Below are 27,234 nucleotides of genomic sequence, written 5' to 3'. Positions count from 1 at the left end.
TATGCTGGGGTCACACATTCACGTATCACGACGGCGTATGCCCACGTATGTGGATCGTGGGCATCATCGCGGTGAAATGACCTTGAACAGCTGGTAAACAGGACACGGGCTAACGGACGTAAAGCCAGCACCGTAAATTGCGCCGCAAATGTACGCGCAAAGAAAGCAAGGTCGGACGTCTACCTGAAACTAACGCCGATATTGTAATGTTCTATGTACGTCAACTTCACGTCAAGACCACGCCCACCGTTGTGGTGCCGCACGGTACAAAAGGGCGGGCCTGTGAACAGAGCTTGCCGTTCCGTAAACAATCATTGTAACAGCTCGTCTCTTCGTTGTTTTCCTACAAATAATCTATTTTAGTTTTATGGTAACTTTTTGATAGTAGCCATCTGTAATATTATTTTAATATGTAATTAATGTAACATCACAAATTTACCATTCAGACATACACTTAGACTTATAAAACTGTTGACTATGGGCGATTTATATTTAAGCGATATAGAATAACATCTAATAACTTATCAAACATTCTTGGAAATAAATAGGAATTCTACCTATTCAAGATAATATTTTTTAGATGTAATAAGGAATTCCTCTCAAATATTTACATTATTTGTTACACCATTATTGTAAGGCTGCTATTCAGAAGAAATAAATATCTTCGACGTCTTGGCTATCCTCCGTCAAGGGAACACTCTGTCCTCGTCAATGGGGGTAGCTTCATGGAGAGTTTCCGTGTCGCTGTCATCAAGTCAGAATCTCGTCCAACTCCGACTCCTGTAGGTGGAAGCTGACTTTTTCCCTGTCCTGAATGTCTGCAGGAGTGGTTGTAGGAGTGGCTGTAGGAGTCTTTTCCGGGCCGAAAGAAGGTCCTGCAAGATGTGACGTTTGATGGTCCCTTCCTTGTCGTTTTAGGAGGTTCGGCATCTTGAAGGGCATTGTGGAGAGTGCTTGAAGGAAACTGCTGATCTCGGGAGACGGAAACAACAGCTGACCTGAGGGCGCCGACCTGACCTTTTATACTACGCTACAGCGTTGCCATGTCGTACAGGGCTGTAAATGTGTTAATCGGTTTCGCCGTAGGCTACAGCGCAATTAGGAGGCCCGCGTGCTTCGCCGCGGAAAGAAAACAACGACGGCGAACGATGCTGGTGACCCTAGCGCTTACCCCGCAGCAGTCACCGTGGCTCTCACGTGCAATGCCTGGAGCTACGTCAGGTGACATTTGGCGTGACCACCCACGACTTGTTTGAACATTTCAAAACTGGAATGGGCTACGGCGACCTGGTGGGCGGAGCTTAGCGACCGGACGACCCGTCAATGTACGTCTACGATTTTACGTATGTTTTACGTTACATTTACGGTTTACTGGCGTAAGCTGTTGCCAACTACCAATTTCCGCTCATGCGTGGGCGTGCGTGCGTTGATACGTGAATGTGTGACCTTAGCATTATCAAGGCAAATGTCGGTCTCGCGACGTAGGCTGCAAATCCAGCAGACATGGTGGGCCGTACACTCCCTCTTGTGATGCCCAAACCTCTGGCACTTGAAACACCTGAGAGGTCGGGAATAAAGGCTTCCGTTCGGTATTTTCCGAGGATCCCAAGGTCTATAAAGCCTGGTATGTCTCCCTTGAAGGTGGCTTCTACTTTCAAGGTTTCCTCCTCTGTCTTGTCTTTTTAGTTCTTCACTGTACAATGTGTAGCAGTCACTATGCCTGGCACTTCCAAAATCCGGTCCATGGTGATGTATTTCGGGACTTTGCAGTTCATTCCCTCCGACATCTTTGCAGCTGGGTCAACAGGAGGCACGAGGGATCCTTTTTCAAAAGCTCTGCACTGTTGATCTTTCGGGGAAATTATAAATTCCCCTCTCAGGTTCGGTCTGGCTTGCAGTTTCGCTTCTGGGTATTTCTTTTCGAGGGCTAACACAGCAGCGTAATACGTTTGGTCCTGCACGGTCACTGCTCTAAGTTTTGGAAGTGCTGGAGAGGTCATAATAAGTGCTGCAGATGTCGAGGGGTTTGAGAGGTTGATAATGCTCATAAGAGCTTCTTTTCCGCTTCGTTTGGACTTTCTGGAAGCCCTGATCGTTTAGGGAGGGCGGGACCACCTGGTGGGGGTCAGAAGACGTCGGTCACTTCTCTGCTATCGTCGAGAAATAATCCACGACAGCCTTACAAAGGGGGGACGGAGTGTCTGTGATTGTGCTTTCTCGCACCTACAAATATACATATAATTAAGCGTACAGGATACACATTTTGATGGTATATATATTGGCGGAAAGGCCGCGAATTGTTCTACATTTTGGGTAAATATAAAGGTATGTACAATGGGAAGACGGACATTTCGGCAGAAATGCCGTCCTTACACTCGAATGCATCAGAGCAGGGAAGTAGTAAGTAAAAAAAGAAAAAGAAAGATATATAAAAAAAAAGACAAAATCTGATGAAATCTTATTCCTACAGTTACCGACAATATAAATTCGATTTCTAATACTTTTTAATATACCTACAACAAATGTGTGTGTGTGTGTACTACATAAAACAATGTCGCATTCCACGGAGAAGATATAAGAAAACGGGTCAGCGTAGCAACTATAGAAAACGCATTAAATAATATCCTATTGTTTATCTGAGAAATAGAAATGGTGTGATCAGAAATCAGTGCTATGAAGACCATTCGCGTATCCTTTCCATAAATTTCCTGTTGTTTATGAGGGGATAGGAAGTGCTCATTTAACTATATCATATATGGAAAAGTCATCCATCTCAATTATTGATTATAAAAGCCATTGATATCACATCTCATACAACACAGTGAACTGAAGACAGCAGTTACTTCCTGTAAATAAATTACTCAGAGGTAAAGGTTATACCCGAGGTATAGTGAGCTAGATAATAAAACGAAATCTATAGCATAATATCTGTGAATAGCAGCAGGTTGCGTTCTTCCTCTTCAGACATTTGGTTGGAAGTCACACTAATGGACGAGGCTGCCGGGATGTTGCATTCAAGTTGCAACAACGTCAATTTGTATGGTCAGAGGAACGTTAACGCAACATTGCAATAATAACGTCCATTCAACGTTTCAAAAATGCAACATTCACAAGATATTCATGCAACATTCATGTCAACGCGCAAGAGGGATCCATAAAACACATGGGATTTCAATCAATTTATTTTCATACATAATCACTATTCTAAAATCATCACCTGATGGTCTGCTGCATTATCTGACAGGTATACTGCAACCAGATCATCTCCTTGATTTTTCCCTGAAAATATACATAGAAAGGAAATCAGTAAGATTTAACGGATTCATCAAGTGACTTACGCGGGGACAACCATGGAAATCTAAACATAATGCTGACATTAAGATAACATTAATTGTAAAGCAGGAGTTATAAAGTTCACGAAATCGGCGACAACTGCTGCTAACAGACAGGGCCAATTTTGACTAGCACCATCAGAAGAAATATCAAAGATCTCAAATTACTTTTAAAAAAAAGTGCAAAACAGACCTCAAGAGACCTTTGCCCTGAGAAAATTATAAATGTCGGCAGGGGTTGGACTCGATCCTCGGGTCTATCATCTGTAGAATGACTGGTCCATCATCGCTTTCATCTGAAACAAAGACCAAAAATGTTTTAGCGCCTACCCCACCATTTCTTATAAGCACCATGTGTCAGAGTTGAAGGGAATGAAATCAAGATAGCAATGATGGTCAGTTACTAGTCCGGGTTTTCAAAGCCCTGGTCATAGCTAAAAAAAAAAAAAAAAAAAAAAAAATATCACTTCTGTGTTGGCTGTCCACAGACAATTTTCTCAGTGATGGTATATATCATTTCTGTTAAGCAAAAGACATGATAATTTATCAAGATTAAGAGAACGACACCATTCAGACATCCACACTGCAGGCAACTCATCTTCAATATCACCTTTAGTCCCATTTCCACTTTCTTCGAACTCCTTAGATGCTTTTCTTCTCCTCTTGAGGGCAAATTAAAGTCAGTTTGATGCTTCGTCTACCCGTTTTGCAAACTTCCTGGTCTTTTCAAGTGAATCTGAAATTAACATAAATTAATTAGATCTATTTTTTTCTCCACTTATTGTAGTACTCACACACAAGAAATTCAGCGAATCTCCTCGCTAAAGGTATCCTATCATTAAGGAAAGCCTTGAGCCTTTCTTGAGTTGCAAGGCTGTCAGCTTTGGAAGGGAATCCTTACGAAAATTAATTTCAAAAGTAGACAATTTCCATTACGTTCTGTTGACAAATGCTCAAGGGACTCAGTGGCGTATTAAATGGAAGGCGGTCCGCCCCGGGTGACAGCTTGATTGGGGGTGTCATAAAGGCTCAAAGAATATATCAAATTCCTCCGTTTGAAGTTTCCAAGTATTATCATTATTATTATTATTCAGTGATTTTCTGAGGCAAAAATCGCCTGTTTTCTTTATTAGGTATGTTCATATTGAAGGTGATTCTGTTGAAGTGAGAGAGTACTTTTCGAGGTTCATTCCTGTTGACGGAAAAACAGCAAGTGATCTTACAAAGGATATACTAAGTAGTTTAGAAAATGATGGACTAAACATTACACTTTGCCGTAGTCAAGGATATGATAGTGCTGCAGCTATAGCTGGTATTCATGGTGGAGTGCAGAAAAAAAATAAAAGAATTAAATCCAAAGGCTTTGTTTGTGCCATGTGCTAATCATTCCTTAAACCTTTGTGGAGTGCACTCTTTTGGAATTAACTCAACATGTGTCACATTCTTTGGAACAGTAGAAAGACTTTATTGCTTCTTTGCCCTTTCAACACACAGATGGGAAGTACTGAAAGAAAATATGGACCTGACAGTTAAAAACTTTCTCAGACTTGATGGAGTGCACATTATGTCGCTGTAAAGCCACTCAAGAAACAATTTGAAAAGCTGATTACAGCCTTGGAGACACTGACAGACCAAAACGAAAATGTAGATACAAGAGGATCAAAGAACCCATCAATAACCACATCCCAGAGCATTCATACTCGAATCGAGTGATAGCTATGATGATGAGTACCTGTGATGAAGGTTCAGGTGTCTGGCTGTTGTGAGGTAACAATTAATGATTGGTAAGTGTAATAACCAGATACTTGGCAGTTTGTCTCCACACACACACACACACACACACACACATATATAATATATATATATATATATATATATATATACACAAACTATATTATATTATATAATAATTATATATATTATATATATAATATTATATATATTATATATATATATTTATATATATATATATATATATATATATAATCTAAATATTTATAGATAAAATAATAATGATTTTAACATCATAACTAAGGCAAGACGGTTATATTTTGGGCATTGACATACAATTTACAAGTAACTTCCATATAATCATTTAATTCAAAACAAAGCTAAACTTATTCCAGTGGAAATGATGTGAAATTCCTGGAAGCAAACGATTCTACTGTATATTCAGCCTAAATGTAGGGTTATGCGGATCAAGCTGTCGTCACTTCTTGTTTACATAAATCCGGACAGCAGAAAGGGTTCCCTCTACAGCAAGCACATTCACCTTTAGACGTAACACAAGTTGTTTACAAAATACGGTAATCGTATAAGCCTATAATTGCTCCTCAGAATCAGTTACCTGGATACGCTAATCATCTCCGCTGTTCTGCTATGTCAAGTAGGGAACAAACAATAAGTCATTGTAGTTTACTTTCGCTGTTTATTTATACTCCCTTGAAATAATGAAAAAGAATAAGCATTCACATGACAATATACTTTACTGATACTTTCAGTACACGTGGCTTTATTACATACGTACTTATAAGGTTTCATCAACAAAAATAAATGTTTTCTATTTTATTGTTATTTGGTTTGGAACCAAACTAGGATTCATCTTTCATTTACAGTAATGTCATCGACGTATATCATTGCAATATTTTATGCTCACTTCATGAATATTATTCATTTAGGATGTAATCCTATTATTTTTATTCAATTCTTTGTATTTATTTGTTTTACATATCAGAACACAGAAAAAATATATATACAAAATGTTTGCTTAATTTGCTATAATGAATTTTACCAGAGATGAGACACAAAGGGACCAAGGAAGGTAGGTTACGTTTCCCAGTTAGGAGTTCTCTCCAATTATTTTAACGAGGGTCATTTTGACACTCGTAATAGATATATGGGAAAACAATGGGAGTTGTCTCCATTCTAAATAAACCTATTGGGCGTCAATTACCTCTCTCAAATATGGATGATTATGGAAAACAGTTGGTAACGTGGGAAGAGTCAAAGTCTTGGCTAGTATTAGGGACAAACGCGACAGAAAGTCAAATTATTTGTTATCAAACTTATTTAGAATCTGCTTTATGCACTCATATAAAAAAGACTGACAATGTGTATAGAACAATTTGGCATTCTTAGGATCATTTCCTATCTCACTAACAGTGCTTTGAATGGTACTGGATGCTGCAATTCCTACATAAATCTTATTTAGTGGCACAAAATAAACTTCATTGTTAATATCAATTTCTTTTACATCTTTACCCCTCAAATACTCAATATCCATAAAATCAGGACACAAAAGAATTGATGAGATTAGTTACTTCCTGTTTAAGTCGATGCAAAAGAGGAACTGAACTTTGAAAGTGTGTGTTGAAAGATCTAAGTCTTCACAAATTGAAAGAAATAAATTCTATACGCTTGGGTAAATTTGTTGTTTAGACTCTTCATAATACAGTCATTCGTATGAGTAGGGTTTTCAAGACAAACATGAATAAAATAAAGTTTTAGAGGTTCATACTGTTGTGATATACTATCCATGAAAGTCTTCGTAGAAAGCCATCGAGTATGTCCAGCTTTCAGAATATTATGTTGCCTAAAAAAATAAATAAAAAAAGGAGACAATTTTGTATTCCATGGAATGCCTTTGTTCTCTGTGATGACATATAAAAATGAACAGCTATATTTTTGCAAAGATCCTCAAGAGATTTTGGCAACTCAATGGATGCATTTCAAGAGCATAGATGTATAAGGTGACTTGAACATTTAACAAGTACTAACCAAGGACATTCCTTAATAGGGAGTTGTGAGAGTGAATTATGCTTTCCAAACATTACATTACACGTATCTGCACAGAAACCTATCATATTCTCCATTGGGATATGCATCTCATTCAAGCACTCCTTAACTTTGTTAAAGATTGTATTTGATTTCCCATCAGTAAGGTCAATAAGACCAATAAAAACATTAACCAACGCAAATTTTTCTTTGTCAAAGTACCGTAGTAGAGCCAATTGTGATAAGGTAGTTTTGTCTGTTGTTCTATCTATTGCTAAAGAAACCTAGTGCTCATTCTCCTGCATACAGTGGAAACCAAGCTACCTGTCTTATTGTGTTTGTATCCTTTCGTTGACCTAATTTTACATTTTTCAACACATCAGCAAAAGGAAAAATGCTCCTAAGAAAAGGACAAGACTTTAACATATACTAATTGGTAGTTTGTTTTCTGTAATTAAACTAAAGATTTTTATTTTCATTTTAGCGATATCCTCGGATGACAACTGAAATACTGAGGTTTGTAATCATCTTTAATGCATTCTTGTGGAATTACTTTCCTTATGGTGCTTGATTGCGTCACAGAATGGATAACCCTGCCCATTTATGTATTTTTTTTCCAGTAAGCCACGATTTAAATACAGGAGCATCTAACCATCCATCTGTTTATAAGTAAACTTCTTCCTTTTATTTGGGGCAGCCTGTTTTTCTACATCCGTATCGTAGTGACTGTCACTGTCATTACCTGTATCAACTGCTGCCATTTCGTTAGGTAATCTGGAAACAAATAAAGATATCAACATCGTCTAAAAATGTATCACTTTTGCAAACAATTACACGTCGTCATTTCAAAAGCACTAGCATTAAAGGTAAATAGAAATAAATGTTGCTTACTTTAACCATTCCATTATATATTTGGTAAAAAAATCAGTAACAGTTAGTTGTAATCTCTGAACTGTTCATTAATCTGACATATACACTATCAACTATGCTCTGTTTTTTTTCCATCTGTCCATCCGCCAGTGGTGGTCGCGCATGGTAACACTACGTCTCGGGCATTAAATAGTTACACTATATGTAAGTTTTAGGTAAATAAAAGGATATCTTGGTGTACATTTGCAACTGAAAAGTGTTTTGATAATTTACTGTATGCGAATTGCACCGTTAATATTCGAAATAGGATGAGATTTAAAGCCCGGGACGCAGTGTTACCATGCGCAAGCACCACAGGTGGATGGACAGATGGAAAAAAACTGAGTATAGGCCTGGACTACGGGCCTATATTTTATTTCCAGTCAGGCAGAAACTTAAACCATAATCTCACTAGCTAAATTTTCTATGTAGATTTCATGAAAAAAAAAAACACTTACAGGATAAACGTTGCCTTTTTCAGTTTTCGGTTTAATTCATATGCAGGTGTAAACTAGGCCTATAGATAATGTGCTAGCCCTAGCTAAATATTTAAATTAAAAAAATCTGTCAATCTGTCAACTCGCCAGATTTGGAAAAAACCGTACTACGATTACACCAATTGCATGACCCTAACTACAACCGAAATTCTTAGCAGGACCACCACCACCACTACCAGCACACACACACACACAAATATTAACTAACTCCCTACCATTATCACTGTACTCAACCTCCCTTCTTACAGTCACTTACTATAGTCGATTCACTTAAGGTAGATTCTTGTGCCTACGAGAAGTTTGTTTGGCTGCCTCTGATTGGCTTGTACCGGGAGGTAGTCCGCTCGCTCAGTGTCTCATTATTTTCGTCACATTATTTCCGACTGCGGCTTAGAAAACTAGCAATATTTTTATATTTCTTCAATCATCTCACGCTTTGCTCAAGATAGGAGAGTTTTGGTCATACCATAGGATTCGGTATTAATTTTACAACAAAGTCATCTTTTCCTTAAATCAATAAGATAAAACACAAAGGAATTACATTGAGTAAAAATGAAGAAAGAAACATTTAATTCTTTATACCTCTCTTTATTTATTATCAGATTTTGCATAATTTATGCGATCAAGATAAAACAAAACGTGTGTTTTCATAAAACAAATTCACCCTGAATATGCTGGTGTTTTCAGATTTTACATGTGTGTAATATGTGACAAGAAAATGAAGAATATGTTGCATCTGTAAATGATTCAAGTGTGACGGTATTGCAGAGAGAATGTGATCTGCAATACATTGTTGCGTTTGTCATCTCAGCAAGAGATTTGAGTTACCAGTTAGCGATATAAGACAATATTTACCATGTTATATCATTACATTTTCCGTAAAAAGATACACAGAATTCCCATTATGACTGTCGAACATTTTCAATCCAATATCATATAGTTTCTCAGGACATATGTAATAAGGAAAAAAATAATAATAATCAGATGGATGCATCTGGTATCGTTAGCTCTGATCTCTGCGGGCCGCGGGGAATTTAGTCCAGCAAAGAAGCTGAACTCTGTGGGCAGACTTTGCACTCTTCAACTCAGCCTAAGCTTTAATCAGGTTGTCTCAGAATATAGTTTCTAATTTTATTATATGAATAAATTTTCAAACGAAAGAGATATCAAAGACTTATTTGAGTGATATGAAATAATAATCTCAGTGAAGTAAGAAACAACAAAGAATTTATAAAGATTAACTTCCTTCCAGGCTGAATCAAGTACGGATGCAACATAAGACATATTCTTCATTTTCTCTTTACATATTACACGCATCTAAAATCTGAAAGCACCAGCGTAATTAGGGTGATTTTATTGTATGAAGACAAACGTTTTATTTTATCTTGATCACTTAAATTATGCAAAATCCGATGATAAATACAAACAGGTATAAAGAATTAAATGCTTCTCTTCACTTTTACTCGTTGTAATTCCTTTGTGTTTTATCTTATTGATTTCAGGAAAAGATGATTTAGTTGTACAATTAATACCGAATCCTTTGGTATGACCAGAACTTTCCTATCTTTTGCAAAACGTGAGATAAATGAAGAAATATAAACATATTGTTAGTTTTCTAAGCTACAAACGAAAATATGAAACATTGAGCGAGCAGCCTACCTCCCAACATCAGCCAATCAGATGCCGCCAAACAAACGTCTCGTAGGCACAAGAATCTACCTTAAGTGAATCGACTATAGTACTGTCACATTTGTTGCATATACTACAGATCCCTTATAAAGGCTTACGAAGATACAGGCAAGACAAACCTGATCGCCACTGTACAGTTAAAAACGATGACTCAAGACAGGCGCGAGTTCCAGACTTTAACTTTTCAAATAGCAAATACATGTCATCTTACAATTGGTTCTTTGGAATTATATTGCACGACTGAAAATTGAAAAAAAGAAAAAAAATAGCCCCACACTATACTATCAAGAAACTACTGAAGTATGAATACCATTTAACTCAAATGTAGTGCAAAACTGAATATGGAAGATATCAAATAATTAAAAACTAATTTCTATTCCTTTAATAAAGCATACAAATAAATAGAATGAGAATACAAAACAGTATTACACTATATTATTGAGAATCTACTGAAGTATGAATATCATTTAAGTCAAATGAAGTACAAAGCTGAAAATGGAAAATATCGAATAAATAAAAGACTAATCTTTATTCCTATAATACTATAAACATATAAATACAAGAAAATATCTTTCTAAAATGAGAGTACAAAACAGTATACCAAAACTAAAATAGCTTTATGTAGCAATGAAAATTAATTCTTTGGAACCATATTGCATGACTGAAAATTGCAAAAATAGCAATATACTCATATACTAGCATTTAACTCAAATGCAGCACAAAACTAAAGATAAAAGATATCATATAGATAAAAAAATTTGATTCCTACAATACACACATTATATATACTGCATTTATGGTTATTATATACATTCTCTAAAGAAACAAGTTATTAGACATTTAGGCTAATTTTTCAATTGTTTCTTAATAGTCTGATGAGCTTCTTCATCAGTAGCATTTGAAACTACAGACTTTACCAGTTTCAACAAATGGGGTTGATCATGCAAGTTTAATTCGTGAGATGAACACTTACTTGCTGGCATCCCCTTCTTTGTTTGGAACAATCCTAACACTCTTTTGTGGCGGTTTCTCTGATCTGTTTTGATCAGCTTTAAGGTACTGAACAACCTTTCTACAGGAGCATTAGCAAAGAGGAGAGATAGCTTACACCCAACAACTTTACGCAGGTTCTCATATCCGATATTACCTTGATAAGGTATTTGGTTTTAAGTATATAGAAGGTTATTAAGTGAGGCCAATCCAATTTCAGGCTTGATAAGATTATTATACATTTCCCCTTTGATGTTCGGGCCTTTGCTAAGTTGGATAGCATAGAACTAGGTTGATTAGGCCCAGGCTTATCTCATCCATGAAAAAAAATAACTAAAGTCTAATTTATAACATGCCTTTTAAAATGGTTTAAAGTGTGCTGCCTCTAAAAGACGAAAGGGATCGCACACGCAACAAGCCGCTGTTGTTTAGTTTCTTCTCATACTCACAGACCAACACACTAAGCAAAAGATGCCAAAGTGGGTTCAAGAATGCGCCACACACCTGAAAATTATGCCAAACCGTTACGTGTAACACTCGTTTGACAGGCACATTTACATACATGTATACTGTATATGTGCAATTTTTAACTGAATGGGCTAAATGTACTGGACATTTGCACTTAATTTTAAGATGAATTTTCTTAATGAAGGGATAAACCAAAGTATAGTGTAACTGGATTATGAAACAAAATGAAAAAAAAAAAACAAAAAACAAATTGACGATACCATACGAGGTAGACTAAATGCAAGATCAATGTTCATCTACATGAAAGTCAGCCATTTACTTAAGGTCTTCGTATATTATATTAAAAATTATAAAATTAGATTTGAATTCATAAATAATTAATTACCTGAACATCACTGCATAGTAAATTATGTAACAGCTATAAGCTGCAATATAGTTTTATTTTCCAGCCACAGAAAATAGTGCATATCATTATTTAACAGTAACTAACCACAGAAAAGGCTGTAAACCAAGTAAGTACTTAGTTGTCAGTAATTTAGTTTTTTAATGCTAAATTGGAAATATAGATAGCAGTGCTTTATATTTATAAAAAATATAGCTAGGCTAAAAAGCTTTTCTTTTTGGGTGGCAGTGTCCACTGTCTTCTTTATCACACGAATTTACATAATCTTTAAATACAGTAAAAACTCGTAAGAAATAATACAATACTAAGCTCTGTCTATTGGACAATCAAGCACCATATGATATCACACTTAAAGACAAGAAATCAATAAACCACATCAAAGTACGTGCAAGCAAACTAGACTAATAAAATACTAAAGCTCAATCTTGTATTTACACACATCAAAGACTAAAATATACTTGCATCATATATATTGCAGTATGACTAGAGAACAATGTCACAGCTCAAAGTTATACTCTACCACATCCTAAGCACCATAAAAATGGAATTACACCATACTGTTTAATGTTGGAATATTTTGTATAATTCATCAGTATTGTCTCCAGCGTGTTTACTATCATAAACGTCAGATGTAAATAGTATAATCATGTGTGAGGTTGGAATAAAGTCTTTACAGCAAAGTCCCCTAAACTGGAGGTGTCATCTAATATGTATGATTGCATCTAGCATCCTTGTGCTTATTCTACTTCTTAAATTTTGTCTTCACTACTGAACCTTGAGAAAATATTCTTTCCACAATGGCATTACTTGAAGGTGTAACCTGTGATGAGTGTGCCCAATTAGATATTTCATTGAAAGGGTGTCCACCTAATCCATTTTTAAAAGAAATTAAACCCACACAGAACTGAACGGAATCACAAGGAATTTTACCCTCAAACACACACTCATCTCGCCAATCCACAACAAGTAAATTCCTGTACTGCTGCTGAATTTTGTCCATTTATTCCGTTTTCTGAAGCTTAAAAAATGACAGATTTTGAAAATCAGGTCTAGCCATTTGGTTGAGGATAACTGATGGATGGAAGTTACCTAATGATTTTTAAAAATTTTTTGTAGTTGGAAGCCTTGCTTCCAGTTGTTCCACATCATATATAATAAACGTGTGGCAACCGTTGTTTACTTCCTTCACCCTTTGCAAGATTTCATTTTGTGGATTATACCTCAAATATATAGCCAGCTCTTGTGCAAAGCAGATGCCAAAATCCACTTCATTCTGTTTTAGGTTTTCACTCCTTGGGTTAACAATTCTTGCTCTCATTGATCTGTGCAGCAAGTTCATTTTCCATGTTATGGGGGTCAAGGTCAGCACATTGGAAAAATGAGTTTATTTTTTCAAAATCAAAGTTAATTGGAGCCACACAGTGGAAATGAAGTTTATTAACTACATCTGCTCACATTTCTTTTAGCATTCCTGTCTTGAATTTGGATTCTTGGCCATAATTTTGTTCTGCCATGATAAAGTAAGCACGTAATTCTTCCCAGTTACATGAAATATTGCTCATTACCTTTCCTCTCACAAGCCATCTTGTTACTGATGCTTGTTGGAAAGAAGTTGGCAGTCCTTTCCTCTCTCCATTTGACGGGTCCATCACTTTAAAGCGAGACTTGTATAAGCCTCTTGTCTAATAGAGTTTTACGAAAATCACACTGGGATTTCTGATAAAAGCAAACCCTAGTTGGAAGGCAGCCTATCAAAAGTGTGTTGCACACAGGTCAAGAGAGTGGCAGATGCATCTGGCTTGCACACAGTGTGGCGATATTCTTCTTTTATTCGTGACCACACTGGATTATTATTTCCTACCATCACAGATGTACCATCACTGGCAAATCCGAGACAGTTACTCAAACTTTGATCAGTGTTTTTTATGGCATTCTTAATCACACTAAATAATATTGCACCAGCTGCCTCTTACTGCTACAAGGTTAACCAATTCAGTGGAAATTCTTTTTTCTTTTTTACTGAAATACCTTATTGTAATACAGAGATGTTTATCTGAACTGACATCTGTTGCTTCATCAATTATTAGAGCATATTTTGCATCTTTAACATCATCTATTAATTCATGTTTGAAGGCAGGGGATATTACTTCACTTATTAGTTTGCTACACTTTGTTCTGTGAAAATTTGTGCTTGCCAAGGTGTTGCTCTTACTATTTTTCTTGATCATTTTACTGAAATGGTTAATTGTCAACACAGAGCAGTGGCAAGAAACAGCCAGGCTAGTTCCAGCTCTGCTCTCTTAACAACCTCACTATGACCACTGGGTTGAAATGTTATTGAGCTTGTGAATTTACTGCTGGTTGATTTTCTTATGTTTCTCAGATTGCTCATGCTTATGAAGGACTGACTCTCTTTGAATTACTAAACAAAAACATAACTTGCAAAATGCATCTCGTCTTCCATCAGGAGCTTCTTTCAGCCATAAATTCCTTTTCTCCCATTCATTCCTGTATTTTCTTTGGCCACATCAGCAATTTTTCCATTTAGGCATGGAAATGGTATTTGGTGATTATACTACACCTATTACAAAAGCATACCTGACAAAAGAAAGAAAAATTAACTTTACTGAAAAGAACAACTATAATTCTAAGAAATGGCTTAGTCCTTGGGGCAATTACAGCAACAGCTAGGTAGAATAGAATTCAACAGTGTTTTTCAGTAAAAACAAAACATTTAGTTCAACATAAATATTTGGGACTATTCACTACTAGGATACAGTAAAGGTCCAGGTATACTGGGTCTGGTCCCTGTCTTGAAGTCCCTGCAAAATTCACCATACAATCCTAAGTTAGGAAATAAACCATAACTAACTTTATGATTTAGTAATTTTATACTGGCATTAGGGGGCAAGTGTAGAACGACGAGACAGGTTCTGCAGAATAAACAAAACTAAACTCTCGTAGAATGCCAGGTCCTGAGCTACTTGACCTAACCAGAACTTACCTACCTAACCTCACTTAGGGTGCCGTGCCCTGACCTGGCCTGGGACGACGAGTAAAACTTTACAAAGATTGCACGTCCTATATCTCAGTAATTAACATATAACATGCAAAACATTATCGAAGATAATTTATCCCTCGTGCTAAAATATACCTGATGAGACACTTACCAGACTGAAATATGACAATCTCGTTACCAGACACGATTTTTCTTAAGATCGCCACTTTACGTAGTTACGATTGGGGGCGTTCCGAATGCTGGATCACAGGCATTTGTGCATGTGCCAGCCAAGTTCTGGTTACTGCACATGCACAGGTTTTTTCTAACTGAACTATCATATTCGCCAATTTAAATTTGATCCAGGCCAACCAATCATAGACCTACGATTATGGCTTGGTTTGGCTTGCTGACCTTCCTGGCCCTGAATTCATCCATTTGATTTCAGCCCTCGAACATCATGAAGCTTTGCATAGGTTGGGATTTAAGTATTGTTGATAATTCCGTGATATATAGGGTTTGGAAGTTAACTCTTGACTTCTTGGCAAGGCACAAAGTTTTAGATTTAACATATAGATGCCCAAGTTGCCTCAGGAATGTGAAGACAATTAAAAATAATAGATTCCAGTGTGATAAAGTTATAAAGAATTCGTCTGGTCGACAAGCATGTTGCCGCCTTAATTTATCAGGGCTGACTGGAACTTGCTTCGAGAGCATGCACATTTCTATTCAATTTTTTTTTTTTTTTTTTTTTTAACTATAGCCGGCGTACTCAGGTAGAGGTTGCATGGGCCACTAGTGTATGCAAACGAACTGTGAACAACTGGTACAACTTTTGCCGGGAAGTTGTACTTGATCAAATTGAAAGCAGCAGTACTCCAATAAGTGGTCTTGGCAAAATTGTTGAAATCAACAAAGCCAAGTTTGGGAAAAGAAAATAAAATAATAGGAGGTATATATTGAAGGAAGTGTGGGAGTTCGGTGGGTTCGAACGTGAATCCAAAAAAAAACATTTATGGTTCTGGTACAGACTGTACAAGGGAAACGTTAGTTGTGGAAAACGTTGGTGGATATTGCTGGGAATGAGGATGATAAGCGATTGTTGGGCAGCATACTCACAATTACAACTGAAGGGGTACACGCATGAAACCGTGAACCACTCAAGAAATTTTGTTGATCCAGAAACTGGGGTATCAACACTTAACATTGAATGTTGCTGGAGGCTGATGTACCTAAATACAGCAGTAGGGAGGATGCGGTTGACAAATACCTGGTGAATCATCTCTTCCGCCGAAAATGGTAAGTTAATGGTAAGTTTATTGATGTATATGTAGTAACGTAAACCTTGGTTAAGGGTAAGAGCGAGTAGGTAGCATATAGTAGGCAAGTGTTCTTGTTGGCAGCAGGAGACAGGCTGCTTACCATGTCTGAACGTCCACTTAGGGAAGCCCAAGTGTTCTAAGTGCAAACTCAGCCAAAATAGTAATCCTGGCATTCTAGGAAAAATTAAGTTTGTTTACATATACGTAAGGGGTAGCCTAGGCCAGACATGCGAGTAACAGCAGATGTTAAAAAAATGATAATTCAAAAAGTAGCGTTACCCTGCGTATGTAGGGTCGGGGGTCAGTGTGCCAATAACGAGTAATGTTTCTTAGGTAGGCAATCAATAGCCTAGGGCTAGTGGTGCCCGTAGGTATACCAGTGTAGAGTAAGAGGTCAGCCAAAAAGCTGTTTTCCTGGATTTCTAATTGTTATTTGCCGTCGTCTCTGTTTCCCCCTACCCAAAAACCCTGGTTTCCCAACAGGTTCCCCCTTACCATTTTTTTGAAAACTAGATACACCAGAAAATACAATTTCCATTTATCCTTTAGCAACTTCTGTCTGTGTCTCCTCACCCGAAAACCAAGGTTTTCCAACAATGTCCCCCTTAATGTATGGATATCTAGGCTTTTGTACATGCATTTATAGACCAAGAGAAAGCATACGACAGAATCCCAAGAAGTGATGTTTAGGTGTTTAAGGAAAAGGAAAGTCCCAGAAATGTTGGTTAGGCTGGTCGAAATGATATTTAAAAGAACGATCACAAAAGTGATAACAGCAGTTGGGGAAACAGAAAACTTTGAAGTAGTGTTGGATTACACCAGGGGTCAGCATTAAGCCCATTTTTGTTTGTGTTGGTCATGGATGTGTTGAGTGAAGAGACCAGGAATGAAGAACTGTGGGAGTTTTTGCACGTCAATGATTACTGCTGAAAATGAGGAGGACCTACTGAGCAGGGTTAGAAAGTGGCAAGTGTCTTTAGAGGGTGGCTTAAAGGTGAGTGTGAATAAAACAGAGGTTTTGCTGAGCAGTAGGGAAGATAAGAGACAATAGTTGTAAAAGAAAGATGCCCTACTATAAAACAGGCAGAAAAGTTTAAATACTTAGGATCTTCTTTAAGCTGAGAGGGAGGATGTGAGGCTGAAGTTGACAGTAGGATAAAAGCTGGATGAGGGAAGTGGAGAGAGGTAGCTGGAGTAGTATGTGATAAGAAAATGCCAATCAAGCTAAAAGTCAAGATATATAACAGTGATAAGGCCAGTGTTAATGTATGGAGCAGAAACATGGGCTCTAAGAAGAAAAGAGGAAGAAAAGCTTGAAAGAACAAGAGATGAGAATGCTGAGGAGGATTATGGGAATATCTCTGCTCGAGAGATTGGAAAATGATGAAATAAGAAGGGCAGGCTTAGTAAAGATTATAGAGGTGATAAGAGTGTCACGATAGAGATGGTATGGGCAAGAGTTGAGGATGGATGACGGGGAGAGAGTGAAGAGGGCTTCGAAGGAACCCGTTAGATGAAGAAGGAAGATATGGAGAGAAAAGGTTTGGTGGAGGATGATGCCTTTCAGTGGAGAAGGCGGATCAGGCAACTGACCTCTTAATGTAGGGATAACAGTGGAAAAAAAAAAGCTTTTGCATATGATTTTACTACACGTTTTCGGAAATCACGCCAAAACATACTTTTTTTGTGTTTTTTTAGCTCTATGTAGGCCATGCAACCTTTGTAAAGTTTTACTTGGGGTGCTCCTGGATCCCCCCAAGTAACATTAAACATTAGAGACAATGGACTTTGCTTCCGTTCGGAGGTTGCACCTTTGGCAGGGGTCTAGTGTATTTGTTACTCCTCTTAAATAACCAACATGAAAGCACAGTCGCAGTTGCTTGTGTTATGTAAAAGGTCAATGGTGTTTTGCATGCAATTTTAACAGAAATATTTTAATTAATACAAATATGACTTTACTTCATTATGAATAGATAGTCAACAATAATTAATTACTTTGTTCTATCTAATAGTAGATAACGACAGTACTTGAACGGTAGTTAAGAATCGCATAACTAATTCATCGTACAAAAGCTTAAAGCACCACAAACCGGCTTAAACCGCATAACGTTTATATTAATTTAGAATTGCTATGCAATCGAAGCTCATATTTATCTAATATTGCTGAACAAAGCAATATATTTAAACGATTGGTTTAATGATAAGGCTTAACTTCATATTTATACATCCTTAATCACCCATTACTACTATTTAATAATTACATATGGACATACAAGTTTAATTTAGACAACAAGTCCACTTATTTACCTAAATAAGAAATTAATATCTAATCTTAAAACTGATAATTTTACTTAACGTTAATCTTAAATCCTATTATTCAATCTAAGATTTGAGAATAAATTCCTAACATACTCCCAGAACAATTATATGCTATGGCCCTTTTAACTTCAAAAGGGTATTACTAACCTTTACTTATGATATTCTACTAATATTTCAATAATCAATCAATAAAGATTTCTCACTCCTTGAAAGTATTATTTTAATAAATCTAAATTTAATGTCTAGTTGTCCTCACTAAGAGTGTAGCATTTCAATCCTAAGTCTAGACAAAATCATCCTCACTCAAGGAGTGTTGCATTTTACTTAATTCTAATCCCATACCCAAATATCCTCACTCTAGGAGTGTAGCATTTTATCTAACTTAATATTACTCAATATTTCCGTTGCCTTTCTTCTAAGGCTAACATACTTGTTACCTACATTTGGAGAAGATTCCATACCTTCTATGCCCACGTCCTTACTACCTTCCGACCCAACATCTACCCCTTTATTTTAACAAGTTTGCACTAGGTGCGTAACGGACAATTCTAACGGATATACATTACAAATGGCATGGTACTCTGAAGGCCTATTCCCCAGTTTAACCTTGATAGTTCGTATTCTACCATCATTACCAGGAATTGGCTCAATGACTTTGCCATAACCCAGTTGGGCCTGGGCTTATTTGGAGCCTCCCACCCCTTCTGGCACAATGGGTGCTCCCTAGGCAACACTATTGGATTATACACAGTCAAAATATACACACTTGGAGATCCTCCCTCTTGAATGTAAGATTTACTTATCATCCAAAAATCAATTAACGTCACGAACAAGAGGAGGCACATCCTTATCGCTTTCAACAGGGACAGCCCGTTTCAAAAATGCCATTTCTATGGTAAAGTGAGCTCTTGAGCAGCTCTGATCCAATATGCCAAGGCCTTCATGGTTTACTGAATGAGAAAAAAGTAAAAAACTAGAGTAGTAATTTCAATTAAGGTTTTAATCAAAACTTAGTACTAAACTTAACCATATATTCCGCTATTATCATTAATAACAAGAGAAAAAACAATCTTCTCGATTAAATTACGAATGGTTGGTCCTGGCTATGCAGATGGGCAGAACGTAGTTCTCCAGGTTCACTGAAAAACACGAACACCTAAGAGCTGTAATAGCTAAAGAAAATACCACATTACACACCTGTCAAAAACCTAACCTTCCAAAAACGAACACCGAAGATCTGTAATAGCCAGAGAAAATACCACATTACATACCTGTCAAAAACCTAACCTTCCAAACAAGAACACCTAAGATCTGTAATAGCCAGAGAAAATATCACATTACACTCTTGTCAAAAACCTAACCTTCCAAGGCTTAACTTTCAGGACAATTTATCCACGCGCAAAATGCACTTAATAAAAAATGAAAACCACACTTCTGCTGCAGGTACTAATAAAAAGTGAAGTCCCTAAACAACTGTAAATTAGTCAACGTGGTGAACACGAAATAAACATCAAAATAGGACGAAATACGGAAATGAGCATGAATATTTAAGTTTTAATTACAATTAAAAATGAGGACAGAGAGTACAGCTAATTATTTAGCCAAGATAAACAATTGCTAAGATCACTACGGAATTCACCTTGTCATTAAACTGATAATGAGGGAACCCACCGACAGTTAAAAGCTCTCTGCTGTATTGGAAAGCTCATGGTTGTAGAGGTGTCGATGATGTAGATTCGCCGAGCTATCACAGGAATGCTCCAAGGATGAGAAGTTATTTGATATTCCATTTCTTCGCTGCTCCTAAAAATGATTGAATATTTTAAAAATCCCCTTCAAGGAGCGAGAAATGAAAAGGTAGTGTTCACGTGGTGGTAGAAGTAAGAGCTAGGAATCTGACTTTTTTCCGAGACGTTGCTGTTCACTTCAGTTCTGTTTTGAAGGTTTCTGTAACGGCAAGTAGTTTGGCAATTACGTCCTTACAAGCAAACAACCAGAGGACCTCTTAGAAGCTGGGTTATCAAATATTAAGTAAAAAAAGTGAATTCCAGCTGCTAAGATTATTTATCCAAGTAAACCTAATAATCAACAATTAGGAAGTATTCCAAATAAACAAATAAAAAAAAATCAGCCCCATATTGAAATTTCATACACATGGTTATAGGACTAATGAACTTAAATAGGTCGGCCGTTACCCTCAATAATTTACGGGAATCGGAATACTTACGTGCATCCACTATTGCATCAAGTGTTTTATTCACCTGGACAAAGCAAGGGTTATCAAGTTTTCTTCCCTTTATGGCCAGAGATACACTTAGGGGAGGATAAGCAAGACATTATTCCAGGTTATTGGATAACCAATTTGGTCCCTGAGTCCAGAATTTCATTTTGCTAAAAAATCTGCCATAATTTAGGCCCCTAGTCACTAGATCTGCTGGCTTTTCGGCAGCATTTACATATTGTATACTAAATAAGAACCTTATTTTACTTAATCAATTCAGTTTTAAGTTCATTGGTCTCAAGAATTCTGTTCCTTTCGAACTTGGCCTTCGTTTTAGGCTCTCCCTTTAAAAATCAATTCAGCACAACTTGAACATCTACAGTAATATTTATGAACAAAAGATTAATGCGGCTATAAGCCTCTTACAAACTAGCCAAACATTTTGATGTTAAAATGACCCTCAGTAGCTCCTGAGTGGGAATACTATGTTCATTCTTCCTGTTAGATGGAGCAACTTTGGATTGAGAGAATGAATAATTGCTCAAATTATTTTCGCCCACCGCAAAAGCTACAAACCGAAATGCTTCTGCTGAGCGATCACAAAAAATATGTATCCCATATTCCTTATTCTTATTAGGTGATTCTCTCCGGAAAGGAATTTAGGATAACATCTCTAAATCTCGTCCTAATTTGGTCTTTTCCTGGCAGATGTCCGAAGGAAGTTCTTCATCCCAAACAACTTCGGACTTCCATATTTTCTTCATAAGCAGCCTGCCACGTAGCAACGTTATCGGAAGAGTAAGACTTGAAGGTCAAATACCTTGGAGGTTTGGGACAGGATTTTTTTTTTGGCGTTGGCTTTTCCATCAATACTTCAAGGGGCTACACCGATTGTATCCTTTTTTTTACATTGAATGTACTATATCCTAATCCTAATACCCTCTCCTCGTCACAAGTGTGTTTCTATTTTCTTTTTGGATACGAATTCTTAACTTAGTAGGATTTGAATTCCAGGACCTCAAGGTAAATCCTCCAGATTGGATAAGAGAACAAGGCAACTGGTCAAGTTCATCCACTTCCTCGGTACGGTTTCCCGTTATCAATAAACTGTCTACATAGAAATTATTTTCTAAAATACTCTTATATTTGTCGTCTGGAAAACTTTCAACATGATAATTCATAACATACTTAAAGATAAAGGGAGAAGCGATGCAACCGAAAATGATAGTTTTATATCGGTGACACACGAGCTTATTATTCGTTTTCCAGAAAAAAAAAACTTATTTCTATCCTCTTCATTTTTTAGTTTGATCATTAGAAAAGCTTGTTTTATGTCACTAAGCAAAACTAATTTGCTTAGAATAATAACGTCAAATTGGAATTCATTAAATCAATACCGGAGTAAGCAGCTTCATTAAGTGAAGGCAACTCACAATGTGTTTTAAGAGTAGTTAAATACAGGTCTAATTTTGGTGATCACTCGTCCTTCTGTTTTGATTACAGGCCTGTGAGATATCCAAATGTAATAAAAAAAAATTGTTAGGCTTAACATCTATTTCCTCTATTATACCAGCCTCCAACTGCTTATCAAACACATCCTGGTGTATTTCGACCAAATTCTTTTCTCTTAGATGGCTCACTGTGTGGTCAGCCACATTCAAGGCTACAAAGTGGTTAGAAGGAACAAGATCCATCTTCTCAGAACACCACGAAGGTTCCACATTATAAAAACCCTTTTAAACTGGACACCATCAAGGAACTTATTCATTCGTTCTCGAACTATTGAAACCAACTCTCCATCGTCTTTCTTAATCCCCATGGAATCCAGACTAAATAAATACTCTAACCCATTATCGACTTCAGTATCCATCAAGATGTGCTTTAATGGACTGAAATTGGATTTCACAGGGTCCAAACAAATGAATACTAGCAATCTGAAGAAAGTTATAGGCTACCTCCCAAAATACTTTCCAATACTGCACAATACCCTCTTGGGTCTTAGCCCTTGACGTAATTGTTGACGACACGTAGCCTTTGATTAGACACATCCGGTCTCGGTGCAGAGCCTAGCCTATGTTCAAACAGTGTGATCTAATCGTATATAAAAATTGTGTGCTTAGTTATTCAGTTACTCATGAAACTTGTTACAGAGTTCCTAACTCCACCCCCACCCCCTCCACCGCGCCACCGAAAGCAACGACAACATCGGGTTCTGTCTGTTATGTATCTTCGACTACAAAATCGTTATTTGACACTTGTTCATGATCTTGATCGATGATTGCAAAAACTCAATTTCAAGCATGTTAAATACGTCTCAAACAGACACCTCCTCTTATTCATATTAAGAGGCAAAGCTTTACAACAGAATAAAATAAAAAATATCCACAACGCCTTGCAATTGCTATATAGCGCCGAGTTGTTGCGTTCGGAATTGATGGCGAAATATCTCGCGTAACTTATAAAACAGTCTGACTATTACTCCATAAAGATTAATTCAGAAATTAATGTAAGAAATTAAATTATTTATCTTACATAATTTAATTTTAGATTAATTTAAAAGCAACTTATCAACTGCTGCGCAAATTTCAGTCGAAATTCGCCAGACAAGCCCTCAGTACACAGATGTCTAAGATTTAGTCCTAAAACATATATTGGACTTACCTGGTTCCCTTCTGTATTAATTATTTCCAGGAGCGGAAGAGTTTCTTACACACTACGTCACCTCTCTCGAGGGGTGTTCCGGACTTCAGATCCAGCTGACGTTTCCTCTAGGCTACGCCCAGTCGTAGAAGCAGTGCTTCCACTTGTAAATTCTGAAATTCCTTGCTGGAGTTGCCAGATTTTCTCAGATTTAGTTGTCCATTGTTTTGGATTTCCCCAAATATTTCTCCAAAATGTTCTTTACATCACTGCCATACCTGTAGTACCTAGTTAATCTAGTAACATAAGATATAGGAAAATTAAAGGAAAAACACACTTGAAAAGTGATATTGTATTGTATCAGGCTGAAAAAATACTCATGTTACATATATTATACATATAGCATTTGAAATACTGATTAGAATATTTCAATTAATACAAATATGACTTCATTTTATTGCGAATGGATATATTAACAATAATTAATTACTTTGTCTTATCTAATAACGGATAACGACATTACTTGAACGGTGGTTAAGAATCGCATAACTAATTTATCGCACGAAAACTTGAAGCACCATAAACGACTTAAACCGCATAACGTTCATATTCATTTAGAATTGCTCACATTCATTTGATATTACTTAACAAAGCAGTATATTTAAACGATTATGTTTAATCATGAGGCTTAAGAAATGAATATTTATACATCATGAATCACCCATTATTACTATTTGATAATTACATATGGACATACAGGTTTAATTTAGACAGTAAGTCCATTTATATATCTAAAAAAAGGAATGACTTATTACTTAATCATAACACTTATAATTTTACTCAACGTTAATATTAAATCCTATTTTTCAGTCTAACAACACATACACACAAACACTTAAATATCTTTCATATCAACGAGATATTCGAGAACTCATTGCACAAATCGTCTAAAGATGACTATAGCAGTTATTTAGCCCATTGAACTCGTAGACAAAATGAACATTTACAAGCCCATTTAGTATCTCAGCACAACAAAGTTCTCAAGCGCCCCTCTATAATTTTTTTTAAGAAATGGACATGATTTAGTGTAGTTTAAAGCCATATAAATATGAATTATGGATGATATTAAGCGCAAAGAATGATTGATTTACCAATATTAGTCAGTCTACAAGTTTGTAAGTTCACGATTTACAGACTGACTAAAATACGGTACAGGAATTCTGTGACATCCTCAATATACAGTTCTACTTCACCCTGTAGAGGCTATGATCAGTATTTAATATTACAAACTTTCATAGAATAACTAATAAGGGTAAAAATAAACTCAATATTCTATGATGCAGTATATGATAGCATTTATAGGACTCCATTGAGAGTCTAAAATAATAGTCCTGTAACAATAAAAGACTTTTACTCTAATACTGGTTTTACTGTCTAAGGTTAGTGATGGTAGCGAAAGTAGTAGTGAGTAAGTAAATGACAAGAATGAAACTGTACTGCTTATGACAGCACTACTGCGCATTTCATGGCATTTCATGCATTTCGTCGATAAAATCTTACCAAAGCATCAGATATGGATCGTATTTTGGAAATAGCTATTTGAAGCCACAGTCTAATTGGCAAAAATATGCAGTGAGGTCTAATGTTGATAATTATGGCACTTATAAAAGTAAATACAAAAAAATTAAGGGGGAACTTAGCTAAATGTACCAGGCTTGTCGATAGAGACGTCATTAGTGATAGGCCCTCCCACTCATTGACACTGTAGTATGACGTACTTAAATAGACACCCCGCCCATATACTTTATGAATCAAGACTCAGATGTTAGCAGTACTAGTTATAGTAGAATATGGAATTCTTATATTGTATTGTTCACAAACTCAAACACCTAAGTAGAGTACAATAAGGGAATGGGTATCAAATGAGATTATTAATTATGTAATAACGGGTCCATGGCACAATTCACGTTTCCTTTAACTTGAAATATGCTCCAAGTCTTACCCTGTGAAAACCATTATAACCCTGGAGTTTCAAAGATACGTAAAGTATCGTTCAGATACCCATGAACTTTGCCACATGGTCGTAAGGCTTGTTTAGATAAAGACCGGTATTTAGCCAACGAAAAAAAAAATCATTATATAACATACTTTCTTTTCCCTAAGCACACGGCCATGTAAAGTATTGATAATGGTATATCATGATAATAATCACAGTGATATTCATCACAGTTGTTATCATGATTCTTGTTATTAACATTGTAATCATCATTATTGTTATTATTTATACTTCGACATCAGGGAAGAGCATGATAGAATATTCATAAATGAAATTACACACACACACACACACACACACACACACACACACACACACATATATATATATATATATATATATATATATATATATATATATATATATATATATATACAAGGTCAGTAGAATAGGTAAGTTATCAAAAATGGTCGTTGTAACTGGTCAATGAAATTATTTATCAGTCAAGAAAATTCGGCCATTGTTTATTTTTGGTTCTCACGTTTTCATACTCGTCATTCGAGTATTGCTCCTATAAAGGTCATCTTTGTCGTCATTTAAATCGTTTGGCGCTTGTGTATTGCCTTATTAACCATTACCTCTTAATAATTATCATCTGACATTTACAGTTCTTTTCTTTGTTGCATACTGCAAAAAACATGCAATGCGAAAACAGTTGTGCAGCCCCGAGGACAATTTGCTAGGCTTGCCATAGGTGAAGCAGCCATCACGTATAACCTGGCTTTGACCTATGAATGATCGGCTGCCCTCGCCCTGTCGTCGGTGGTGTTTACTATAATGCAAGGTGAACAGGTTTATCGGGCCAAAAATCATACCAAACACCTCTAAATGATCGTATTTTCATTTCAATATGACTGTATTCCACCATTTCCAAAGGTTTTGTATAACTCAGAGTCAATTATAACTCATAGTTTAAATTGATATGTATTACTATGGTCGACGTAAAATTGTAAAGTGAAAATAGTAATATTTGTGTTCCTATGATCAATGTCATACTACTGGGAACCCTGCTGTTACGTCTGATATCAGAGTTTACGTTACAACTAGCCTCTCTTGGGGCGCTTACTTACTTTAGCTAAGTTTCCCTTTAAATTTCTATGATTTACTCTGATAAGGGCCTTAATTATCCAAATTAGACATCACAGCCTATTTTTGCCAATGTGGCTGTGGCTTCAAATAGCTACTTCCAAAATATGATCCATATCCGATGCTTTGGTAAGAGTTTATCGACGAAAATCAATTAGACACGGCATTGGGATGCACAGTAGTGGAAAAGCAAAAGCAAAAAGAAAGGTACAATAATGAATGAATTGTTTGTTGAATATATGAAATGAAAACTTTGCAAACAATAACATAGTTGGATGAGAAGAGAAGTAGTGGTGGAGGATTGAGTTGCCTGGAGAAAATTCGTTTGTGGGGAACCCTTCGAGGATTAAGCATTTTTGCATTTGATAAAGGAATCGCCTACCTCTGGATGCAGCCAAACAATATAGGTGTATTAAAAACTACCAAAGATATTTGCCTGTGTCTCTGATACTTTGTTTACAAATTCATTAACTAAATCTTGAGGGTCAAGTGCAGCCGCAAGACGTTCTCTGTGAACGTGACAGATCATA

At 36.4% G+C, this 27,234-nt stretch overlaps 2 long non-coding RNA genes across 2 annotated transcripts; both read right to left on the bottom strand.

Annotated features, from left to right (window-relative positions):
- Positions 1 to 3,524: 3,524 nt before the first annotated feature.
- LOC135215070 (uncharacterized) lies at positions 3,525 to 23,718 on the bottom strand. Its single transcript, XR_010314543.1, has 3 exons — positions 23,584 to 23,718; positions 3,943 to 4,068; positions 3,525 to 3,628 (listed from the first exon to the last, which is right to left on the bottom strand). It is a non-coding gene; the product is annotated as an uncharacterized LOC135215070 (long non-coding RNA).
- LOC135215069 (uncharacterized) lies at positions 7,623 to 20,592 on the bottom strand. The gene is made up of 2 exons (XR_010314542.1): positions 20,373 to 20,592; positions 7,623 to 7,880 (listed from the first exon to the last, which is right to left on the bottom strand). It is a non-coding gene; the product is annotated as an uncharacterized LOC135215069 (long non-coding RNA).
- Positions 23,719 to 27,234: the final 3,516 nt, after the last annotated feature.

The sequence above is a fragment of the Macrobrachium nipponense genome, chromosome 5, assembly GCF_015104395.2.
Source record: "Macrobrachium nipponense isolate FS-2020 chromosome 5, ASM1510439v2, whole genome shotgun sequence".
In the NCBI taxonomy this organism is placed as follows: domain Eukaryota; kingdom Metazoa; phylum Arthropoda; class Malacostraca; order Decapoda; family Palaemonidae; genus Macrobrachium; species Macrobrachium nipponense.
The sequence above is the reverse complement of the archived record's forward strand: the minus strand, read 5'-3'. Positions and strand labels throughout refer to the sequence as shown.